A 26048-nucleotide genomic window follows, 5' to 3' on the forward strand; every position below is an offset into this window, starting at 1 on the left:
CTGTGATCGGTGTGTTGTGTATGGTGTGTGGTTTTATTTTTTCTTGAATACGTCCATGTCCGTCTTGATATCAGGCATTTTTCTGCACCTTTTACAGGACAGCGATGGTAGCTCTGTGGTAAAGTTTCTGACTGGCAATCAGAGCTTTGGAAATTGCAGGTTTGAATCCCGTGGGTGGCATTTTTTTATTTTTGTTTTCACAGCAGCTGCATGATGTGGTTACACATCGCGCAGCTGCTCACACTGTGTTCCCGCGTGCATGAAACCATTGCAGCGGCATTGTTCATGCCTACCTGCTGGCTCGATGTTTTTGTGGTTCGCTCATACGAGCTGGTCCATCGTGTTTCACCCTGAGTTGTATTTATTCCTACTATGTGTGACAGGGCCCTTAAGGGTCGGGGACTCTTGGCAGTGGCCATATAGGTGGTCACCTAGAGTGCCACCTACTGGAGGGGGGCTGCTGAAAGCCCTCAAAAAAAAAAAAAAATACAATACAGCCCTTGATATTAATGCTTGTGTGATTGTCCAGGACAAGTAAAAAATGTGATTGGAGAGCATAGATCCTTTATCACCTTATTTGTTTGTGTTGTTGTAAGTTTCTGAACTGCCCCGACTGCGTGTGCACACTGTGACTATGGGCTGTAAAACATAGCCTCGTGTGGGGCTGGGGAGTGAAGCGTTTCCTAAAAAGCCGCATTAACAAATCTGCTGTCCACCTTATTGATGAACAAACGAAAGCTCTGATCAAATCCGATAAGAATTGGTCAGATAAACGTCTTTTTTGATTCGTCAGTTGATTGACAAAAAAAAAAAAAAAAACCCAAATGCATCCTTTCGCTTGATACAGTGCCATCCATCCATCCATTTTCTTCCGCTTTATCCGGAGTCAGGTCGAGGGGGCAGCAGCTCAAGCAAAGCCGCCCAAACCTCCAGATCCACACACACCTCCCCCAGCTCCTCCAGGGGAACCCCAAGGCATTCCCAAGCCAGCCGAGAGATGTAGTCCCTCCAGCATGTCCTGGGTCTTCCCAGGAACACCTCTCCAGCGAGGCATCCAGGGGGCATCTGGAAAAGATGCCCGAGCCACCACAACTGACTCCTTTCGATGTGGAGGAGCAGCGGCTCGACTCCGAGCTCCTCCCGAGTGACCGAGCTCCTCACCCTATCTCTAAGGGAGCGCCCAGCCACCTTGTGGAGGAAACTCATCTCGGCCGCTTGTACTCGCGATCTCGTTCTTTCGGTCATGAGCCAAATCTCATGACCATAGGTGAGGATCGGAACGTAGATCGATCGGTAAATCAAGAGCTCTGCCCCCCTACTCAGCTCTCTCTTCACCACGACGGTCCGATACAGTGACCGCATCACTGCAGATGCTGCACCGATCCGTCTATTGATCTCATGCTCCATCCGTCCCTCACTCGTGAACAAGACCCTGAGATACTTAAACTCCTCCACTTGAGGCAAGGACACTCCACTGACCTGAAGAGGGCAAAGCACCTTTTTCCGGTCGAGAACCATGGCCTCGGATTTGGTGGTGCTGATTCTCATCCCGGACGCTTCACACTCGGCTGCAAACCGCCCCAGTGCACGCTGAAGGTCCTGATTTGACAAAGCCAACAGAACCACATCGTCCGCAAACAGCAGAGACGAGATTCTGTGGTTCCCAAACCAGACCCCCTCTACACCCTGGCTGCGCCTAGAAATTCTGTCCGTAAAAATAATGAACAGAACCGGTGACAAAGGACAGCCCAGCCGGAGGCCAACATGCACTGGAAACAGGTTTGACTTACTACCGGCAATGCAAACCAAGCTCCTGCTGCGTTCGTACAGGGACCGGATAGCCCTTAGCAAAGGACCCCGGACCCCGTACTCCCGGAGCACCCCCCACAGGGTGCCCCGAGGGACACGGTCAAACGCCTTCTCCAGATCCACAAAACATGTGGACTGGCTAGGTGAACTCCCATGAACCCTCGAGCACCCGATGGAGCGTGTAGAGCTGGTCCAGTGTGCTGCGACCAGGACGAAAACCATACTGCTCCTCCTGAATCCGAGGTTCGACCATGGGTCGAATTCTCCTCTCCAGTACTCTGGAATAGACCTTACCGGGGAGGCTGAGGAGTGTGAGCCCCCTATAGTTGGAACACACCCTCCGGTCCCCCTTCTTAAACAGAGGGACCACCACCCCGGTCTGCCAATCCAGGGGCACTGTCCTCAGTCGCCACGCGATGTTGCAGAGGCATGTCAGCCAAGACAGTCCCACAACATCCAGAGACTTAAGGTACTCAGGATGGATTTCATCCACCCCAGGAGCCTTGCCACTGAGGAGCTTTCTAACCACCTCGGTGACTTCGGCCTGGGTAATGGATTAGTCCGCCTCTGAGTCCCCAGTCTCTGCTTCCTCTTCGGAAGACGTGACGATGGGATTGAGGAGATCCTCGAAGTATTCATTCCACTGCCTGACAACATCCCCAGTCAGGGTCACCAGCTCCCCACCTGCACCGTAAACAGTGCTGGTGGTGAGCTGCTTCCGCCTCCCGAGGCGCTGGACGGTTTACCAGAATCTCTTCGAGGCCGACCGATAGTCCTCCTCCATGGCCTCCCCGAACTCCTCCCAGACCCGAGTTTTTGCCTGTGTGACCGCACAGGCTGTGGCACGCTTGGCCTGCTGGTACCTGTCAGCTGCCTCCGGGGTCCCACCTACCAACAAAGATAAGTAGGACTCCTTCTTCAGCTTGACGGCATCCCTTACTTCCGGCGTCCACCACCGGGTTCGGGGATTGCTGCCGCGACAGGCACCAGAGACCTTGTGACCACAGCTATGAGCGGCCGCATCAACAATGGAGGTGGAGAACATGGTCCACTCGGACTCTATGTCTCCAACCTCCCCCGGGATCTGGGAGAAACTCTCCCGGAGGGGGGAGTTGAAGACCTCGCTGACAGAGGGTTCTGCCAGTCGTTCCCAGCAGACCCTCACGATATGTTTGGGCCTGCCAGGTCTGACCGGCTTCTTCCCCTCCCAGCGGATCCAACTCACCACCAGGTGGTGATCGGTCGACAGCTCTGCCCCTCTCTTCACTCGAGTGTCCGAGACATGTGGCCGAAGGTCAGATGATACGACTACAAAGTCATCGACCTCCGGCTCAGGGTGTCCTGGTGCCACGTGCACTTATGGACACCCTTGTGCTCGAACATGGTGTTCGTGATGGACAAACTGTGACTAGCACAGAAGTCCAACAACTGAACACCACTCGGGTTCAGATTGGGGAGGCCATGCTTCCCGATCACCCCCCTCCAGGTCTCACTGTCGCCGCCCACGTGGGCATTGAAATCCCCCAGGAGAACAATGGAGTCCCCAGTCGGAGCACTATCTACTACCCCTCCCAGGGACTCCAAGATGGTCGGGTACTCTGCACTGCCGCTCGGCCCGTAGGCCGAGACAACGGTGAGAGACCTGTCCCTGACCTGAAGGCGTAGGGACGTGACCCTCTCGTTCACTGGAGTAAACTCCAACACATGGCGACTGAGCTGGGGAGCAATAAGCAATGTGACCCCAGCTGTCCGCCTCTCTCCATGGGCAACGCCAGTAAAATGAAGCGTCCAGCCCCTCTCCAGGAGTTGGGTACCAGAGCTCAAGCTGTGAGTGGAGGTGAGCCCGACTATCTTTCGGTATCTCTCAACCTCCCGCACAAGCTCAGGCTCCTTCCCCCCCAGCAAGGTGACATTCCACGTCCCAACAGCCAGGGGCTGTGAGCATGGACCGGGCTGCCGGTCAAATACAAATACACTGTTTCACTTGAAACAGTTAATATGTCTATTTATATCATTTGTTTTTCTGTCTGAGAGCACGATAAGAACAGACAGCGAACTCTTTCTCTGCAGCTGCAGACACACTCCCATACCTCTGGTGCAGGGGCGGCCCCACAGGGGCGGGGGTGGGAAAGCCTCCCCAAAAAAATCCTTTAAGGTCCACGTTTGTAGCTATTTTAAATATTATTATTATTATTATTATTATTATTATTATTATTATTGGTTTACTGTTGGTAATATTTAAGAATTAAATTATTTTGCCTAAAACCCAGGAGCTTCATACACTAAATAACATAAAGTCAAGTCACCTTCCTAAAATAATGGCCTAAGTCATGTTTTGGAGAAATATGACTTATGCCGCGTTCACACCGGATGACACGTGACGCCACAAATTCTCATCCCTCACCTGGCGATGGACACGTCCTTCGCCAGGCGAGTCCTTCCACAACGCGTCCTTCCATAGGGATTACATAACAACCTGTCGCCGCCGTCGCTCGCGTGTTGTCCGGTGTGAACGCAGCATTAGGTCATTGTTTTAGGAAGGTGACGATAAGTATGTTGTGTACTATTTTAAAAGTGACTGTAAATGAAAGATATATAGAGGGGAAATCCTACTCAAATGGAGAGATTTGTGTGATGTCACTTTTCCGCAGCCTTCTGAATTGAAACCAAGTGCATTAACCACTTGGCCAACACTCCTTCTAAAAAGATGGAGGAGGAATGACAGGGACCAAACAGGAGGATTATTCTGCTCTGACCCATTCCAATGCAAACTGCTCTATTTGTCTGGAAAATTATGGCTGTCCTGATAACGTACTTTTGCTCCTGATCATGGTCCGAGTCATTTCATTTTGAATATCTGCCAATGGCAAGTCATAAGCTGATACCTATGTTTTCCAAGATCAGCCATTCCCAAACATAAGAGCATCAGGGCAGTCCCAGCACCAGACACAAATTTGCGTAGGGGCCTTCTATTGTTCTGAGGGGGGCAATTTTTTTGGTGAGAATAGAGCCCTACTCTGGACTACTTTCTTCTTCCCACAGCTGCCCCTGTCTGCTCCACTGCCGCTGAAGTTTGGGCCATTACCGCCCGCAACCGCAATGTGTGTTAAGGCACCTTGACACTTGCACGAATTTGATCCCCTCACTGCCTCACAATTCATTGTGAAAATGCATCCCACTTTGTCCTACTTGACGCCACGCTATATAAAATAATTTCGTAGCCGATGACACATTTACTCTCAGAACTTGGGTGATGAAAACTTTCATCGCTCCCAGAATCACAGACAAATTATCTACAGCTGCAGGTTGTCTCGTGTGCATCATGCAGTGCAGAACTCATTTGGAATATTGTCTCAAAGGTAATTATTTATAATATATATATAGTAATGGATTGGTAAAACAGTTGCATTTTCATCCCTTCTTATGAGTTAGATAATGTATTTGTATTGCCCGCTTGATAAGAGGGATTCAGTATAAAATGCTGTGTTTTTGATGGTGTATGGTTTTATTTTTTTAAATAAGTCCATCTCTTTCTTGATTTCAGGCATTTTCTCCACACCATTTATAGACAAGTGACAGTAGCTCAGTGGTATAGTTTCAGGCTGGCAAAGTGCAGGTATGAATCTTGTGTTTGGTATGTTTTTTTGTTTGTTTTTATTCCACATCAGCAGCAAGATGTGGTTCCACAGGTACCAGCTGGTTTTTATGTTTGATTTATTCCACATAAGCGGCAAAATGTGGTTCCACAGGTATCAGCTGGCTTTTATTTTTTTATTTATTCCACATCAGCGGAGTGATGTGGTGCACCTCATACTGTGTTCCTGTTCGAAAGACACTGTCGCATGCACGAACTCTTGCAGCAGGATCGTGCACACCTGCCTGTTGGTGTAATGTTTTGTGGTGCACTAATCAAACTGTTTCACGCTGTACAGTGGTCCCTTGCTATAACGTGATTCACCTTTCGCATGCCTCGCAGTTTTGTGGATTTTTTGTGCAATTTTGCATGCTTCTTCTTTGTTTTTTTTAGCAGCGCATTGTGTTCTGCATCCTTATCAGGCGGGCCAGTCGCGGCACCGGTTGGCATCACCGCGATTGCTGTCACTGCCGCCAATGCACTTACTAAGTCTGCGGGCTCGGTAAATACCGCAGCAGGCCACTCACCCCCCCCCCCCCCCCCCCGTCTGCTGTGCGGAGCTGCGGCCAACTCTGGCAACAGGTCCAGAGACTACGCTCGCTGTTTTGATGTGGAGCGCTCTGGCAGCCTGCAAGGATAGACTTCTTGCGGAAAAATCCACAGCGCCCGCTGGATGGTCTCGGTAACCACAGCCACAGAACTTCGTGGCCATGACTTGGTTTCTTTGCGTGTCCCGCATCCATACACCCGGAGGCAGTGAGTGAAGGGAGAGCACACGCATTGTGTTCTGCATGTGTCTGTTTATAATCTTCTCACCCAGAAGAAAAAAGAGAGTATTTACATAGGAGAGAAAAGTGAGAAAATGTTAATGCCTGTTTGAGAAAAGTGTATTAAGTGTGTAGTGAGGGGTTTTACAGCCTTAAAACATCTATTATAATTGTAAAAAAATAACGCTGACTACTTCGCGGATTTTGCCTATTGCGGGTTATTTTTAGAACGTAACTCCCGCGATAAATGAGGGACCACTGTATTTGACCAAACTTTGCACTCTTTGTGAAGGGGCCTTTAGAGATGCATTGATTTTGTGTCTTCTTACTTCCCACAGGAGAAAACACATCATTTAGGCTATTAATAAAGAGATTCATTGTGTTGTTCTGTTTCGTTTCCCTGGCCTGTATGTCTTTTGATGGTCAGCAGTAGTGCTCCTATTTCATTGTTTTCATTGAGTTTAAAGACAGTTTCATATTCTATTCGTCACATATGTGTGCCATATATGGGCATGCAGTGAAGTGGGATGGTCAGTCTGGTTGCTGTGGTAACTCTCACTGTGGCTGTCTGTGATGACTGTTATAATATTATTAGCATATGAGGTCTGTCAATAAAGTATAGGTCCTTTTTATTTTTTTCAAAAACTATATGGATTTCATTCATATGTTTTTACGTCAGACATGCTTGAACCCTCGTGCGCATGCGTGAGTTTTTCCACGCCTGTCAGTGACGTCATTCGCCTGTGAGCACTCCTTATGGGAGGAGTCATCCAGCCCCTCGTCGGAATTTCTTTGTCTGAGAAGTTGCTGAGAGACTGGCGCTTTGTTTGATCAAAATTTTTTCTAAACCTGTGAGACACATCGAAGTGGACACGGTTCGAAAAATTAAGCTGGTTTTCAGTGAAAATTTTAATGGCTGATGAGAGATTTTGAGGTGATACTGTCGCTTTAAGGACTTCCTACGGTGTGAGACGTCGCGCAGCGCTCTCAGGCGCCGTCGTCAGCCTGTTTCAAGCTGAAAACCTCCACATTTCAGGCTGTATTGATCCAGGACGTCGTGAGAGAACAGAGAAGTTTCAGAAGAAATCGGTTTCAGCATTTTATCCGGATATTCCACTGTTAAAGGAGATTTTTTTAATGAAAGACGTGCGGACGGATTGCAGCGTCGGCTTGCAGCCGCTGTGACGCTCCACCACAGGAAAAACACCTCTGTTGGAAGCCTTAAGGACAAGTTGGAACATGTCCAGCTGTTAAACAATTTCTCATATACTCACTCCACTGAAAGCCATCAAAAGCCGCCTGGATTTTACAAATGGTTATCAACACGGAGGTGTTTTTCCTGTGCCGCCGCACTGCGCCGGCTGCGTCCCGACGTCTTTCATTAAAAAAATCTCCTTTAGCAGTGGAATATCCGGATAAAATGCTGAAACCGACTTCTTCTGAAACTTCTCTGTTCTCTCACGATGTCCTGGATCAATACAGCCTGAAATGTGGAGGTTTTCAGCTTGAAACAGGCTGACGACGGTGCCTGGGAGCGCTGCGTGACGTCTCGCACCGTGGGAAGTCCTTAAAGCGACAGTATCACCTCAAAATCTCTCATCAGCCGTTAAAAGTTTCACCAAAAACCAGCTTAATTTTTCGAACCGTGTCCACTTCGATGTGCCTCACAGATTTAGAAAAAATTTTTGATCAAACAAAGCACCAGTCTCTCAGCAACTTCTCAGACAAAGGAATTCCGACGAGGGGCTGGACGACTCCTCCCACAAGGAGTGCTCACAGGCGAATGACATCACCGATAGGCGTGGAAAAACTCACGCATGCGCACAAGGGTTCAAGCATGTCTGACGTAAAAACATATGAATGAAATCCATATAGTTTTTGAAAAAAATAAAAAGGACCTATACTTTATTGACAGCCCTCGTATTTCCCAAAACATGACTTGGGCCATTCGTTTAGGAAGGTGACGACTTATGTTAACACATTGTACATTCATTGAAGGCATAATCATGAAAATATAGGTTTAATTCATATTCACTGCTGCTGTGAAATGTTTATCTGAATAAAGTCTATGTACTGACCTGTCGCATCCACCAGGATATATACAATACTGATATCAGTGTCAATATTGATATCCTGGATCCTATGTATTCTTGAGCCTTGTCTGACCAACACTCTTGGTCAGACAAGACAATCTGGTTTAATTTAATAATTTTTTTCCCAATTACTGAATGATGATTAAGAACTGTCTTTATGTTCTTATGTACAGTATACTTTTACCAAAATCAAGATTTTGTCATGGTTCACGTTTTGGCTTCTGTCATGCCAGGCTTCTCTTTCTTCATTTTATGGTCACTGAGTTATTTCCATTGGTTTTCTCGTTGCGGCCTTTAGTGTTGTTTACATATAGTGCTTTAACTTTGATTGTTTACATCCGCATTTGCATGTCCACACACCTCTGAGTGATTTGTGTTCTTTATAAGTTCCATGAAAAGATCTTTTAGTCACCAGATTAATTTAAGATCTTGCGTTCCAAGTGTCTGCCTTTACTGACTACTTATCAACCTTGCTATTGTTGTGGAATTCTGTTTTTGCCTTCTGCCTTGTGATCTAGTTGAAGTGTTTTTCGATGCCACGATGTCAAACCTTGCTGACATTCATGCAGCAGTGACTCATTTTTCCCATAATGCCTTTTGGCAAGTGTGTCTGTTAAAGTGGCTTTTGCTGGCTTGCTGTATGGACTCTATGGTCAGCAATGCCCTGGTTACTGAACTTATTCTGTGCTTTGGAAGTCAACTGCTGAGCCCTTACAATGCTGTCTCTTACTGAAATGAGGCTGCCTGCCTCTGGATCTCCCCTCAGAGAAGCTGAGGACAGTTTTGGACTGATTACTGTGCAGAAAACCTAAGCCTTGCCCTCAGAGAAGCTGATGCTGATTTGAACTAATTACTGTGCACCGAACCTGAGCTTGAGTCTGACAATCTGTATCAGTTTTGTCACATTTGCTCAGTGGTAGGCACAGTTCTGCTAATCCGCTAACTGCTAATAAGCGAAGCTAGATTTTTTGTTAGTGGATTAGCTTTTCAGCTAATTTTGAAAACCATCAGTGGACCACTTATCTTAAACCACTAAATTTAGTTTCACTAACTTTTTTTTTTTTGCTGGCATAGTGAATAAAACTTAACAGTCAAAATCATATGTTAGTACCTACCTGTTGCATGTTTTGCAATAGCCAGACGGCTGTGAGCTCAGTCCTCCCCCAGAAGAAGAAAGCAGAGCAGGCCAGCTGCTGTTGCTCCCTCCCACCCCCCCAAAAAAACCCTGCAAAAAGACAGACAGTGGACAGGAGACATGCAACGCAATGCACTTTTCACTCATGGTTTTACTCATAAACCACTAATTCCGGACAGTTTATCAATATTAATGGTATCTCTGTCATTTTTACAGAAAGAAAATATCACACACTTGACATATCTTTTAAAGGAATGTGCTAAATTCTGAAGGTTTGAGCTTTTAACAGACACGTGCCGAAATGCATTATGGGAAATTCAAATGTCTCTTTCGATCACCCCCCCCGCCCCCGTCAAAATGCATAGAACACTGCCATCAATGGATGGGAGTGTGAATAGCTACCCATGTTGGTCGTGAATTACGCTTCAAAAACAAATACAAATATGCATTTATTTGTAAAAAACAACACACGTTACAGTAAGTTGTTTGTTGATTTTTACAAATAAATAAACCAACCAGTGAAGGAGACTCATTTTCCCATAATGCCTTTTGGCAAGTGTGTCTGTTAAAGCTCAAACCTTCAGAATTAGCGCATTACTTTAAAAGATATGTGCAATATTTTCACTTTGTAAAAATGAGAGTTACCGTTAATATTGATAAACTATTTGGAATTAGTTGTTTAAGAGTAAAACCATGAGTGTAAAGTGGGTTGCTTTTCATGCCCTCTCCCCCCCATGTGGAAAAGAAATTACTGTTTTTTGTTTTGTTTTTTGAGGCAACAGCAGCCAGCCTGCTCTGTTCTCTTCTGCTGGGGAAAGACTGAGCTCACAGCCATCTGACTATGTAAGATGGAAGTTCTGCCTCGTTGGTTGTTTTTGGGTTTGTTAACACTTCTGATTTTACTCAAAAGCCTTGGCAGTGCTTAAACGTGGTGCTTATCAGTAGCCAACAGTACTAAAGGTTAGCGGTTAGCTGTAACTTCTGCTGTATTTTTTTTTTTTTTTGGTTTATCGGTTTAGCATTACAAAAGTTAACTTTTCAGTTAGCGGATGAGTGGTTATTGAAGCTAACTGTTTGGTTAGCTGTGCCCACCATTGCATTTGTTGCTGCTGAAAGTTTCTGGACAAAAAAAAACTGTTCAAACCATCTGACATAGTGGTTCTCTGCATTGGGGTCCTTGCTAAGATTCATTACAGATTTGTATTTTTCCTGTTTTTTATTTCCTTCCCCAACAAAGTTGGAGGAGGTAATGTTATTCCCCCTGCTTCTTTGTTTATCTGTTTGTTTGTTTGTAAACAGCCTGGAGCCCACAAAGTTTCATATATCATGATGAATTTTTTTTACTAAAGATTCATATCCTGATAGGCAAGAACTCATTCAGTTTTTAAGCTCATAGGTCAAGGGGTAAAGTCAGGAAATGTCTTGGAAAATTGGAAAAATCTTTAACACTGAATGAATTTTCAAAAATTCATAACTGTCAAGAAAGATCAAATTTCTTTCATATTTGAGAGCTTTATGTAGGATGGTATCCTTCATTGACTGAGAAAGTCTGATCCAGATCTGATCCAGATTACAGATTTTGTGGCCATTTAAATTTCACATTGAGAACCTCATTTAATGTATATTTTTCATTATGTCTTAATCAGACATGCCTCAATCACTCTCATATTTGAATGTGGGGTGTAGACAGGCACTCACTATTGCCTGACAAAGTTTGATTCAGATCTGATTAACACTGAAAAACCCATTTGGTGTACATTTTGCATTATATCTCAATGTTTCTGTGAAGGCTCTTAGTTGTCCAGGTGGTTTCCATTGTAGTAGTCCATCCATCCATCCATCCATCCATTTTCTTCCGCTTTATCCGGAGTCGGGTCGCGGGGGCAGCAGCTCAAGCAAAGCCGCCCAGACCTCCAGATCCACACACACCTCCTCCAGCTCCTCCGGGGGAACCCCAAGGCGTTCCCAAGCCAGCCGAGAGAGGTAGTCCCTCCAGCGTGTCCTGGGTCTTTCCCGGGGCCTCCTCCCAGTGGGACGTGCCCGGAACACCTCTCCAGGGAGGCGTCCAGGGGGCATCCGGAAAAGATGCCCGAGCCACCTCAACTGACTCCTTTCGACGTGGAGGAGCAGCGGCTCGACTCCAAGCTCCTCCCGAGTGACCGAGCTCCTCACCCTATCTCTAAGGGAGCGCCCAACCACCCTGCGGAGGAAACTCATCTCGGCCGCTTGTACTCGCGATCTCGTTCTTTCAGTCATGAGCCAAATCTCATGACCATAGGTGAGGATCGGAACGGAGATCGATCAGTAAATCGAGAGCTTTGCCCCCCTACTCAGCTCTCTCTTCACCACGATGGTCCGATACAGCGACCGCATCACTGCAGATGCTGCACCGATCCGTCTATCGATCTCATGCTCCATCCGTCCCTCACTTGTGAACAAGTCCCCAAGATACTTAAACTCCTCCACTTGAGGCAAGGACACTCCACCGACCTGACGAGGGCAAAGCACCTTTTTCCGGTCGAGAACCATGGCCTCTGATTTGGAGGTGCTGATTTTCATCCAGGACGCTTCATACTCGTCTGCAAACCGCCCCAGTGCACGCTGAAGGTCCTGATTTGATGAAGCCAACAGAACCACATCATCCGCAAACAGCAGAGACGAGATTCTGTGGTTCCCAAACCAGACCCCCTCTACACCCTGGCTGCACCTAGAAATTCTGTCCATAAAAATAATGAACAGAACCGGTGACAAAGGGCAGCCCTGGCGGAGGCCAACGTGCACAGGAAACAGGTTTGACTTACTACCGGCAATGCGAACCAAGTTCCTGCTGCGGTTGTACAGGGACTGGATAGCCCTTAGCAAAGGACCCCGGACCCCGTACTCCATTTTAGTAGTTTCCATGTGAAACAATTGAAACCCAGCCTTAACCGGTGAGGGGGTCTGAGACACACTTTGTCCCCTGTTTACTATGGGGTACTCAGGTCAAAGCAGTTTCAGTCTTTTGTTCATGGTAATGAGTCATTCACATCATCTGGAGAGTTGTCAGGAGAGGTGTCAGTCCCATCATTAGGAGGGACAGCTGCACCCTCATTAGGAGGGTGCTAACTAGAGCACAATAGGTGCTAATTAGAGCAACTGTTAGTCACTAGTCAATAGCAGTCTGCCTCTCAGTAGGAGGGGTCTGGTTAGATTTAAAACTCCAACTTTTGCTGGCTTCTGTTATTCTTCTTTACAAGAGGCAAGACAGAAGTCCCACTACCAGAGCTAGAATTTTAGCTGAGGACGTTTCCGCGATTAGAAGTGAAACGTCCTCACGTCAAGCAACCCAGTCCAGCCAAAGATTCAAGTTTCTCTATCTCAATCAAAATTGCCCGAGTCACTCTCATTTGTGACAGTGAGGTGCAAACAGGCACTCTCTTTGACCTTGAAAATTTTTACCTATAGGTAAAAGTTAGTGGAATTAGAAACTAGTGTTATTTGAGGCTTGCACTCAATCAGTGCAGTGCTCTAGTTAAAAGTGAGTTTTGTGACTTGATAAATTATGCTTTTAGTGAATACTACTACTACTACTACTACTAATAATAATAATAAAAATAATAACAATATAAACATCACATTTGCTTTTTGTTGGAATACAAAGGTTTGAACATGCTACAACTACTACTACCACCGCTACTACTACTACTACTTCTACTACAACAAATAATATTATAAACATCACATTTGCTTGGTTTGGATATACCAAAATTGATTTTCTGATGAGATAATTTGTTTAAGGAAAAAATGACTAAAATTACTATTAATCTGATCAACTATTGGAGATGCCTAATTCTTTTGACCAGTATGGTATGTAAATTCACTCACTCACCCACTCTCTCACACACACACAAACACACATGTGTGTGTGTATGTATATATATATATATATATATATATATATATATATATATTCCAGGATGCTTAAATCTGGAAATGGTATGTAAGTACAAACATTAAAAAAACATTTGTACATGTAAATACATTACTCTTTTCATCATAATTCATTTTCTCTTTATTGTGAAATTATATTACTCAGAAAGGATACATAGTGCTGAAACCCAGCATCCACAGGAAGAATAACCCCAGTATTTCACATTGTCAACTCCCCATTAAGGAATATATTATAATAAATATATGCAAAAGTCCATTAGAGCATAAAAACACAGACACCAAGCCCTTGCTTCCCCTTTCCATAATATGGGGAAAAAAAAAAAATCCTTTCAGACTGCTTTTGTGTGCTACAAAATTACCATATGAGAAGCTATTTACAAGTCGACAAAATTTCTGTGCTTTCCTGTGTGAGTTCAGTCCGTTCCTGTGATGGAACAAAATGAAAAGCCTGCCTTACTTGTTGCATACAATTAAGCCCCAGCGAAAAGACAGTCAGGGCAGTTTAACATTTCACAGGGCTGTAATTATTCTTTAACTATTAGAAAGTGTTGTCCCCTAGGAGCCAATTACTTGAAAAGTGCTCATCACACACAAGATATATACAAACAAATCCTTCAAGTACAAAGTAAGTGTTTAAACATTAAAAGGGATGAGCACAGAAACCCGTTCCAATCATTTTTGGTTGGAGCTAATTACAAGTAAGAGCAGCAACCCCGTTGTGTTCGATAATTATGACACCAACTTGCACCTCAAAAACATAGAGCCCCAAGCTGGCTGCTGCTGTAACGTGGCTCTTATGATCACAGGCAAAGAAAGGCTATGAATCCCTCACACTCCAGAGGCTGAGTCCACATGGAGGAGGCTGTTCATATTTACAGGACAGTCTTCAGCAACATTCTCCAACCTGCCATTGATGCAATATGCAAAGGAGTTATTTGAGGAATTTGCTGATTATAAATAATTAAATATAAACATTGGGCCTCATATAATAAAGATTTTGTAAAGATCTCTTAAAATTCTCATACCTTTTTTAGTACAGTGGACGGCCTAGTTAACATATGCTTGCAAACTCAGGTAATTGCATAAATTACATATGTAAGCCGCATGAATTCCTGTGTAAATATAAATCAGCATGACAATGATATGATTCAGGGACAACCATTTTTATAATGAAAACTTTTATTCGGCAATATAATACCACTTTCCGATTTTTTGTTTATTGTCAATATTCATTTCCTTGATAAATTAGAACAGCCAAAAGTAGAATTGTTTACCTTCAAATTCATACTTTATGAAAGCTCTGGGATCTTTTACTACTGTGCTGCAGCATCTGGATGCTGCCTCTACTCACCTTTTGTTCAGCACTGGGTCAGCATCATATAAAGTCACAGAAAGCACGATAAAAGGAGCCTAGAAGATGAAGCTAGTTATATTTACCTTGTTAGCATAGCATTCCATTTCTGAACCAGTATGAGAGTGTTAACAAATTCTTAAGTGAGCATAAAGTTCAAATGAAATGTCCACTATAGTGCTTACGGCTCTCAGACATGGCTTTTTAAACTAATAGGCAAACGTTACTCTGACAGTCCGACAACAGCCTTGCACAGCCTAGTCTCACTTTTTTTTTGTGCTCCCATCACAAAATGAGTCAAATTTTCGTGACGGCGTTTTTTTAAGTCACTATTGCTAACCCTACTCCTACCCCGACCCTAACCTTAACCACCCGCCCCGCTTCACTTTTAATTTTGTGCAGCCATCACGGAATGAATTAGAATGAATTTCTGCTGCTGTGATGAAAATGAGGTGCTTTTCGTCACAATATGACAAACCAATAGATTATTTCGTGCTGCTGAATCACGACTTGCCATGAGACCAGGTTGCCTTGCACCCACCTTTGAACTTTTATGACAGTTTGAAAATGGGGAATTAGCAGCGCTACAGCTTAACTTAACTGATTCATGAAGTTAAACCATTAGATCAGTTCAGGAGTCCATGAATTGATACAATATATTTTACTGGAAAATTGTCAATTTGATTGCTTCCTGCTTGGGCCTTTCTGTGTGGAGTTTGCATTTTCTCCTTGTGTTTGAGTGTGTTCCCTCCGAGTGCTTCGGCTTCCTTTCATATCCAAAGACATGTGGGTTAGGCAAATTGAAGACTTTAAATTGACCGTAGTGTTGTGTGGGCCACTGAAGAGGAGGTACTGCTGGCCCACCACCACCAGAGGGCGCCCTGCCTGGAGTGCGGGCTCCAGACATCGGAGGGCGCTGCCGCCTTACAGGAGTAGCCAGGGTGACAGCTGTCACCCATCACCTGAGACAGCTGATATCAATCACCAGGGAGGTATATCAGCAGGACGGCATCTCCACCTCATTGCCGAGATATCGCTCTACTAAGGAGGTAACGAACTCAGCCAGTTGTGTTATTCAGAGAAGTAATACTTTGTTGCTTGTGCTTAGGTCAGCTGAAGACCGTATTGGACGTGGTTGGATAAGTACTCACATTCCAATCCTACAGTGCTGTTTTTGAGTAGAGGTGGAGGTGGTGTTTCCACCCTGTGTTACTGGGTGCGGCCGCACCCACACCTGACTGTTTCTGTTCCTTGCCAGCAGTACCGGATCCGACGAGCGGAGGCAGTGGCCACCTGGGAGTTCTGGACTTGGCGGCTCCAGTATTCCCGGGGTTTCGTTGGCAGAGGAGATCGGATGGTTCCGGTTCGACTCGGACAGACGTCTCCTATCGTCGAGCCTGCCCACACGACACCATTGGAATTCGGCTTACTGCTATAATTGTAATCTGTTGTGTTTGTTGTGCGTGTTCACAACAGTAAAGCTTTGTGATTTGACTTCCTCCATTGTCCGTTCATTTGCGCCCCCTGTTGTGGGTCTGTGTACCTACACTTTCACAACAGGATATCTCGGCCATCATCATGGATCCCGAGGGGCGTCAACCGGCTGTTGAACGGCCAATGGAAGAACAGGACGCGCAGGCGTCCGCAGGAGGGGTAATCGGTGAGTTGCAGCGGATCCTCACTGCTTTCACGACTCGGTTAGATTTGATGACCGAGCAGAACGTCCTCCTGAACCGTAGGGTGGAGGCTCTCGCCGCGCAGGTGGAAGCGCGCCCTCCGGGCGCCGCTGCGGCTCTCCCTCCCGTAGACCCTGTGCGTAACATTGACGTTCCACTGGTCGTTCAACGACCCCTCCCACCTTCCCCGGAAGCATACATAAGCCCCCCAGAGCCGTATGGAGGCTGTGTGGAGACGTGCGCGGATTTCCTTATGCAGTGTTCGCTCGTCTTCGCACAGCGTCCTGTTATGTACGCGACCGATGCTAGCAAGGTAGCTTATGTAATAAACCTGCTTCGCGGTGAGGCACGCGCTTGGGCTACAGCGCTCTGGGAGCAGAACTCACGGCTCCTTCAGACATATGATGGGTTTGTGTTCGATCACCCTAATAGAGGAGAAACCCTAATAGAGGAGAAACCGCTTCAACAGTGCTACTGTCGATGAGACAGGGGCGTCGGAGCGCAGCTGCTTATGCAGTCGACTTCCGCATCGCGGCTGTGAGGTCCGGCTGGAATAGCACTGCCCTCTGCGCTGCCTTTGTAAATGGACTGTCATTGGTTCTTAAGGAGCACCTGGTGGCTAAGGACGAACCGCGGGATTTAGATGGGCTTATCGATCTTGTCATACGATTAGACAATCGGTTAGAGGAACGTCGTCGGGAACGAGACGAAGGGCGTGGCCGGGCACGCGCCGTCCCTCTCCCTTCCGGTTCCGACCGCGCCCCGCCTTCCCCACGCTCCACGGCTCCGGCGCTCCGTGTGGCTACAGCTCCCCCTGCTGACGAAGCTATGGACACGAGCAGGGCAACATTTAGGGCACCAGATACACAGAGGAGGCAGGCCCGCGGAGTATGTTTTAATTGTGGCTCGACAGAGCACCAAGTGAGAGACTGCCCCGAGCGGTTAAACACCAACGCCCGCCCCTAGAGACTGGGCTAAGGGTGGGCCGAGACATTCACGTGGGACACACCCACATTGCCACACGACTCCCAGTTACGATCCTTTATGAGGAATCAACCCTGAAGGCCCCAGCACTGGTGGACACGGGCTCTGAAGGGAATCTGTTGGACAGCAGATGGGCCAGGGAGATAGGGCTCCCTCTGGTGGCGCTTACCTCACCTGTGCAGGTGCGAGCACTAGATGGCTCCCTACTCCCTCCAATCACGCATAAGACACCACCTGTAACTCTGGTGGTGTCTGGAAATCACCGGGAGGAGATCGAGTTTTTTGTGACTCCTGCTACCTCCCGAGTGATTTGGGGGTTTCCCTGGATGTTGAAACACAATCCCCGGATCGATTGGCCGTCCGGGGTAGTGGTTCAGTGGAGCGAGACCTGCCATCGGGTGTGTTTAGGTTCCTCGGTTCCTCCCGGCTCCCAGGCTAAGGAGGAGGTCAGAGTCCCGCCCAATCTGGGGATGGTGCCGGTGGAGTACCACGACCTTGTCGACATGTTCAGCAAGGATCTGGCGCTCACCCTTCCCCCCCACCGTCCTTATGATTGTGCCATTGATTTGGTTCCGGGCAGTGAGTTCCAGTCCAGCAGGCTGTACAACCTCTCACGGCCTGAGCGTGAATCAATGGAGACCTAAATCCGGGACTCGTTAGCCGCCGGGTTGATCCGGGATTCCACCTCCCCGATGGGTGCAGGTTTCTTTTTTGTGGGTAAAAAAGACGGCGGACTTCGTCCATGCATTGATTATAGGGGACTGAACGAAATCACGGTTCGCAACCGATACCCGTTGCCCCTATTGGATTCGGTGTTCACGCCCCTGCATGGAGCTAAGGTATTCACCAAGCTTGATCTTAGGAATGCGTATCACCTGGTTCGGATCCGGAAGGGAGACGGGTGGAAGACGGCATTTAACACCCCCTTGGGTCACTTTGAGTACCTGGTCATGCCGTTCTGTCTCACAAACGCTCCCGTGACTTTTCAAGCGTTGGTTAATGATGTCTTGCGGGATTTCCTGCACCGGTTCGTCTTCGTATACCTGGACGATATACTCATCTTTTCTCCGGACCCTGAGACCCATGTGAAGCATGTACGTCAGGTCCTGCAGCGGTTGTTGGAGAACCGACTGTTTGTGAAGGGCGAGAAGTGTGAGTTCCACCGCACTTCTTTGTCCTTCCTGGGGTTCATCATCTCCTCCAACTCCGTCGCTCCTGATCCGGCCAAGGTTGCGGCGGTGAGAGACTGGCCCCAACCCACAAGCCGTAGGAAGCTGCAACAGTTCCTTGGCTTTGCTAATTTCTACACGAGGTTCATTAAGGGCTACAGTCAGGTATTTAGCCCCCTGACAGCCCTAACCTCGCCAAAAGTTCCCTTCACCTGGTCAGATCGTTGCGATGCCGCGTTCAAGGAGTTGAAACGGCGCTTCTCGTCTGCACCCGTTCTGGTGCAGCCCGATCCTAGTCGCCAGTTAGTGGTTGAAGTGGACGCCTCGGACTCAGGGATAGGAGCCGTGCTGTCCCAGAGCGGGAAGACCGATAAGGTTCTTCACCCGTGTGCCTATTTTTCCCGCAGGTTGACCCCGGCCGAACGGAACTATGACGTCGGCAATCGAGAACTCCTTGTGGTGAAAGAGGCTCTTGAGGAGTGGAGACATCTGTTGGAGGGAACGTCCGTGCCATTTACGGTCTTCACTGACCACCGGAACCTGGAGTATATCAGGACCACCAAGTGGCTGAATCCCAGGCAAGCCCGCTGGTCACTGTTCTTCGGCCGTTTTGACTTCCGGATCACCTACCGTCCCGGGACCAAAAATCAAAGATCGGATGCTTTGTCCCGGGTACATGAAGACGAAGTCAGGACGGAGTCGTCGGATCCCCCGGATCCCATCATCCCGGAGTCCACTATCGTGGCCACCCTCACCTGGGACATGGAGAAGACCGTCCGGGAGGCCCTGGCACGAGACCCGGACCCCGGAACCAGGCCGAAGAACAGACTCTACGTCCCACCAGAGGCAAGGGCTGCGGTCCTGGACTTCTGTCACGGTTCTAAGCTCTCCTGTCATCCTGGGGTGCGAAGAACCGTGGCAGTCGTCCGGCAGCGTTTCTGGTGGGCGTCCCTGGAGACCGACGTCCGGGATTATATCCAGGCCTGTACCACCTGCGCCAGGGGCAAAGCCGACCACCGCAAGTCCTCGGGTTTGCTACAGCCGCTGCCCGTACCTCATCACCCCTGGTCCCACATCGGCCTGGATTTTGTCACGGGCCTCCCGCCGTCCCAGGGAAACACCGTCATCCTCACGATAGTGGACCGATTCTCCAAGGCGGCCCACTTCGTGGCCCTCCCGAAGCTCCCAACGGCCCAGGAGACAGCGGACCTCCTGGTCCACCACGTCGTCCGGCTGCATGGGATACCATCAGACATCGTCTCCGATCGCGGTCCCCAGTTCTCCTCGCACGTCTGGAGGAGCTTTTGCCGGGAACTGGGGGCCACGGTCAGTCTCTCGTCCGGGTATCACCCCCAAACCAACGGGCAAGCAGAACGGGCCAATCAAGAGATGGAGCAGACGCTACGTTGTGTGACAGCCTGGAGTACTCATCTGGCCTGGATCGAGTACGCCCACAACAGTCAAGTGTCATCAGCCACCGGCCTCTCCCCTTTTGAGGTGTGTTTGGGGTATCAGCCCCCATTGTTTCCGGTGGTTGAGGGAGAGGTCGGTGTGCCCTCGGTCCAGGCCCACCTGCGGAAGTGCCGTCGGGTGTGGCGTGCCGCCCGTTCTGCTTTGTTGAGGGCCCGGATGAGGGCGAAGACCCATGCAGACCGGTGGCGGACCCCGGCTCCTACGTATCGTCCTGGGCAGGAAGTGTGGTTGTCCACCAAGGACATTCCACTGCAAGTGGCCTCCCCGAAACTACAGGACCGGTACATAGGACCGTTTAAGATCCTCAAGGTCATCAATCCCGCCGCAGTGAGGCTTAAGCTTCCGGCCTCACTGCTGATTCATCCAGTGTTCCTCCATTGTCCGTTCATTTGCGCCCCCTGTTGTGGGTCCGTGTACCTACACTTTCACAACACGTAGGTGTGAATGTGTTTGTCTGTGATACAATGGTACCCTGTTTCATGTCCTATGTGACCATTGCATAGTAAGTAAGCAGGTATAAAAAATAGATGGTTAGATGAATACTGGAAAATTTATTTCTGGTTTGTCTCAGTGAATTGTTACACCACTATAAACTGCCATAAATAATGCCATTAAAACTACCAAACACTGTCAGAGTTGTTCAGTCAGGACACTGAGATGGGAAACTGTGCCTTAAATATTGGTAATCAGGTAATGCAACCACACTGGGGCCCAGGACTGAAAGAGGGCCACAACGCTTTCAAATACAGAGCAAGATTATATTGGACCCCGCCTCTCCCAATATCATGACAATGATGCAAAATGAGTCTTCTGGGGAAAAGAAAAAACAAACCTCCATAAGAGTGAGTTTTAAGCACAACAGTCACACAAACATATTTTCTTTTGTCCACATTTGTTTTCTGCAGATATAACAGCACTGTGTCCATTTCTCCCTGCTACTGGTAGCACAGTTAACCCTCTGGGGTCCAAGGGCATTTTTTGGACAGTTCATTCGCCTGGCATAAATGTATTATTATTGCTGTTATCAGCTCTCCCTGCATCCCACAATCAAGTTTTATGTCTCTTTTTTTCAGGACCACCTGTACTTTCAGAATATATATGCTACAGTTGTGTTTTATAAGTGTAATAAAGGTTTACAATCAGAAATAAGAAAGGATAAAGTAAAGCAGAAAATAATTTTCCACACACATTTATTCAAAACACACAGCAAACTATAATAAACAATTGTTTTGACACTTTATGAGGTAATTTGGGCTCTTGTGTGAAAGACTGTACAACAAAAAGGTTCAAACAATAAACACAAATGCACATTTTGAACAATATATACAAAATGGTCTAGGCATTTTGTTTGTCCTCATCTCAAAGCAATTTCTGTCTGCTATTACACAAAGGTCACATCATAAACTTCTACTTCTATTGTGTTTTGGAGTGTTCTGTCCTGCTCTGAAAGCAGCTTTCACACTTTGGCCCATTTACACTCTGAGGAGCGGCCCCTCCCCCTTGCTCCATTGATATGGTAAACAGTGCTTTACGCCAGAGTGAGAGAGCTTGCCACAGGCTTATTCAATAACATTCACAGGTAATGAGGAGTGGACCATCTTTGAAACTGACACACTCTGTGTTTGAGCACGTGAGATTGTGTGAGAGGCTTTCCGTCTGCTCACTTTCACTGATCGCTGTGCGTAATGGCGCAGGGTGCATTGGAGCCAACAGCCAGATGGCTATTCAAACGGGCCAACTAGTAACATACCACTCCTAAAAATTATCTTTGGTTTATCACGTGCGGTAAATCTGCCCTACAATTGGATTTTGGAAAACCATGTGACGGTGAACCAATTCTGATTAGACACTCACATTGCGCAAGTCATCACACAGCTTCTATGAGGATTACAAAGATGGTGGACGGTGGCTCGAAAGTCTGCGGAGTTAACTTTTCAGCAAAAAAAGTACGTTTGTATCTCATATCATTAAAAAGTTATTTATAATTTAGTAAAGCTTGGTCTCAGCCATTGTATATTACGGCAGTGGCCCCAGAGGGTTAAATAACATCTCAGATAGTTTATGTTGCCAGTAACTTCACAGTCAAAGCATTTTAATGCAAAAGTACCTGTATTAAGACAAAGACTTTTACTTTGAAAGACTAACTTCACGTCACTGAGAAGAGGTTAGCTCAATTCCATTCTTTGAAAAATATAAATAAAAACACCAGCAGTGAGGTGCAAGAATTTGGATGAACTTCCAGTAAGTAGTTAAATAAATAAATAAAATGTTATCTTCTGCATCTCAGATGTACCTTCTGGCAATTTATAGCTAAACTTTCAGGTCTTCTTTTTAAGAGAATCCTCCTCTATGCCACTTCATCATGAAGCGGTATAACTGGTGATACAAAATGCAAAGATTGCACTGTGCAGTTTCTCCAATCACAGTCACGTAAGCCTATAACTTCTCCTGGGTTGTCCGGGTGTCTTGGTGGCTTTCCTCACTCTTCTACTTCTTGCACAGTCAATCAGTTTTTGAGAATTGTCTACTCCATGCAGATTTACCATAGAGTGCCATACTGTTTGTAGTTCTTACTAATTGATGTAAATAAAGTCCAAGACATATTCAGTGGCAGTTTTACCATCAGAGAGCCTCGTCCACAACTACCACAAAAGACTCCAAGCTGTCAATGATGTTAAAGGGGGCAACACATTGTACAAGTATTAAGAACAGGGGTGTGTAAACTTTTGATCAGGGTCATTTGGGTAGTTTTGTTGTCATTATGATTTAAAAAGAGTAAACAGTTGTTTGACAATAAATGGCTTCACACAACCACTAACCATGAGTCCAAAAAAGTTTTTTTTTGTGTGTGTGTGTTATCATTCATATTCTCTGAAAAATGCAAAAAAAAAAAAAAAAAAAAAAAAAAAAAAAAAAAAAAAAAAAAAAAAAAATCTGCCAGGGTATGTAAACTTTTGAGCACAACTGGACAAGAAAAAATTTCTGACACCCGCTACTAAAGGTAGACAGTAGGGAAAAGACAATGAGTGCTATTATTAATGTGTCACCTGAAGCTCAGACTCCACACTGAAATAAGGAAGTACAGAGCAGTGTGACATGAAAACATCTCACCACATCAAGGCCATGGAAAAGATCAATGCTACATTCCTAACCCGCGGAAGTTCTAAGATTCTGACTTTTATCTGTGGGAAAAATACCTTGAACATAGTGTTGGCCCGGAATTTTTGTTTGGAAACTTGTAAGGAAATTGAGTCACCCAAGGTACCCGAGTTAACATCACAGACATGGCGGTTCCCTTTGTGACTGCTGAGTCATCAATGTTACTAATGTTGAAAATGCATCTTTAAGTGATTTTTTTATTGCAATATGTAATATATTCACATTCTATGTCCAATTAGCTAAGTTACTAGCACCACACATCAGCAAAATGGCCTTTGATAGTTTAATTTAGTTCAAAAGATACCCTTAGCCTAACTCTACTGTGTTACAGGCTAAATAGATGATGAATCAGATTACCGAAGTAATCTCATGAACGCACTTTTTTTGGGAGTAGGGCTTTTTAAGTTAGATCTTTTCAAATGTCTGAGGGTTCAATATTTACCCTGACTTTTAAGATTTATGTAATTTTATTACATGACAAATTCCCATTTACTTTTTTTAGATCATTTTAATACAAACCTACCAAATAAACCTTACATGATTCATATTCATTAATCCTATTTATTTGAAATGCATAATCCTCAGCTTTATGTATTTAGTATTAATAAAATATAATTACTCTAAATCAATAATAATGACAGTATTTATTTAAAATACATAACGTATATTGTTTGAATTGCATAATAATTGTTACCTATGCCATTTATCTTGTATAGATAACATAATTATTATGCAATTCAGACAATATACTTTATGTATTTTAAATAAATACTGTCATTATTATTGATTTAGAGTAATTATATTTTATTAATACTAAATAAATAAAACTGAGGATTATGCATTTCAAATAAATAGGATTAATGAATATGCATCATGTAAGGTTTATTTGGTAGGTTTTTTTTATTAAAATTATCTAAAAAAAAGTAAATGGGAATTAGTCATGTAATAAAATTACATAAATCTTAAAAGTCAGGATTAAATATTTCTGTGAGTGTTCTGTTCGCAGGACAACATCCAAGAAGGAGATGAATGGAATGCTACATGCCATTGCTAGATTAACGTCTCTGCGCTATCTTGAGCAAGTAGCTCAATGTGATAAGGAGGTGCCACACAGGAAGTAGGTTTGGGATTGTTACGCACCTATGCTTTATTTCTTTCCATATGAAGATTTTCTTTTGCCATTGTGGTTGTGTGTGTTTAATTACTACCATCAAAAAACATGACCATTAGGTTTGTGCTCCTGTCACTGACCTGGAATTGATCCTGTTGTGCTACCTGCTGCAGCTTGTAATTAGATTGTGTCGAAGTTGTAATTATTATGGGTTAAATGCAGAGGACAGATTACACAGAAAGACAAATGAATTCTATATCTATGTAAAATATCTATATTGACCTTAATGTGCAATGATCCTTCACTTCAGTGTGTATAAATCATCGTTAAAACACGTTCATGTCATTTTGAAGAAGAGAACAACAACAAAAAAAAAGACATTTAAAAAACAATTTCCAAAGCTGATTCACACCGGGCACTTCACTGAGCCAATCGCATTACTTATTTTTAAGTAAAATGAAAACTTAAGTGCCAATGATAGCATAAGTGACTTAGATGGATAATTCTTCACTTCAGCAATCATATTAACCTCCACTTACTCTCCACATCTTCTGGGTCTGTTGTTTGCTCATCTAATCAATCTCCTTCAGCCTTGTTCTTTAATGTCCTACCACGTTTGGCCATCTCTAAATATCTGCTAATGTCTGGGAAACATCAGGCGCTCAATGATAGCACCGTAAATGTAATTTATTCCTCACTCATGCAAGCACTTGAGCTAAACGATTCTGGCTACTGAGATGCAGAATATAAGATAAATATTGATTGACTGGGGAGTTTGTTAGCTACAGTGAAGAATATGATGAGAGTGAGCAGAGGTGTCCAGAAACGGATGGGGTGGCATCTTTTAACAATCAGTCTTGTTTTAAAGAAAGAATATGTTGGTTCGACCAGACTTAGACACAAAGAACTTTTTCACAAGAACTTTATTCTAAGTTGTCATTTAAAATTTCGAACAGAAGGCCCTGAGTCTTGCTTACACTTTAAACGGCAGCATTTTCTATGAAATTTTAGGTATTCTTAGTAACTCTGGGTATCAAGGGCAGGAATCTGTTCCAAGATGGACAGGACAAACCCAAAAACTCCCAATAGGTGTGAAAGGCTTGTGGATTAAATTAAAATCATGTACATGTTTTGTGATCAAACGCAACCTAAAGAAAGCTGGGCACAGTCTAGCAACCGTCTGGCAGTGAGACTAAAAGAATAGAATAGAATCAAATAGAATAGAATAGAATAGTCTTTATTGTAATTGTATGGGCAGGATACAATGAGGTTGGGGGTGCTCCTGCAGACCTACTGTATACTACAAAAAAGACATCTTATACACCTCCACCACTGTATACTGATTATATATTTATAAGCATTAATGACTAGTAAACAGAGGTAATAAGTTACTGTTAGGTGATAATTATTAGTGCATTATCTAATATGACCACCATAAATGAAGACTAAACAGGAGTTAACTTAATTGAGTGTTAGATAATACTTATTCATGCATTAACTAATCTCAATGAATGCACCCTTAATGTTGTGTTATCAGTACTACTACTACCAGTACTACTATGGCTACTACTACTACACATTACACAGTACATCAAACAACAACAGCATTATTATTATTGAGTTATTTTTATTGCTTTCCTTTTTCCTTTATATTAAAGCTCTGTGTCATTTATTGTTATCATTAAAAAAATCACAATAAACAAAAAAGAAAAAAGAAAGAGGACCTTTACCCTCAAGCGACCAAGCTATTTTAGTGA

Source organism: Thalassophryne amazonica, chromosome 2, assembly GCF_902500255.1.
Source record: "Thalassophryne amazonica chromosome 2, fThaAma1.1, whole genome shotgun sequence".
Taxonomy (NCBI): domain Eukaryota; kingdom Metazoa; phylum Chordata; class Actinopteri; order Batrachoidiformes; family Batrachoididae; genus Thalassophryne; species Thalassophryne amazonica.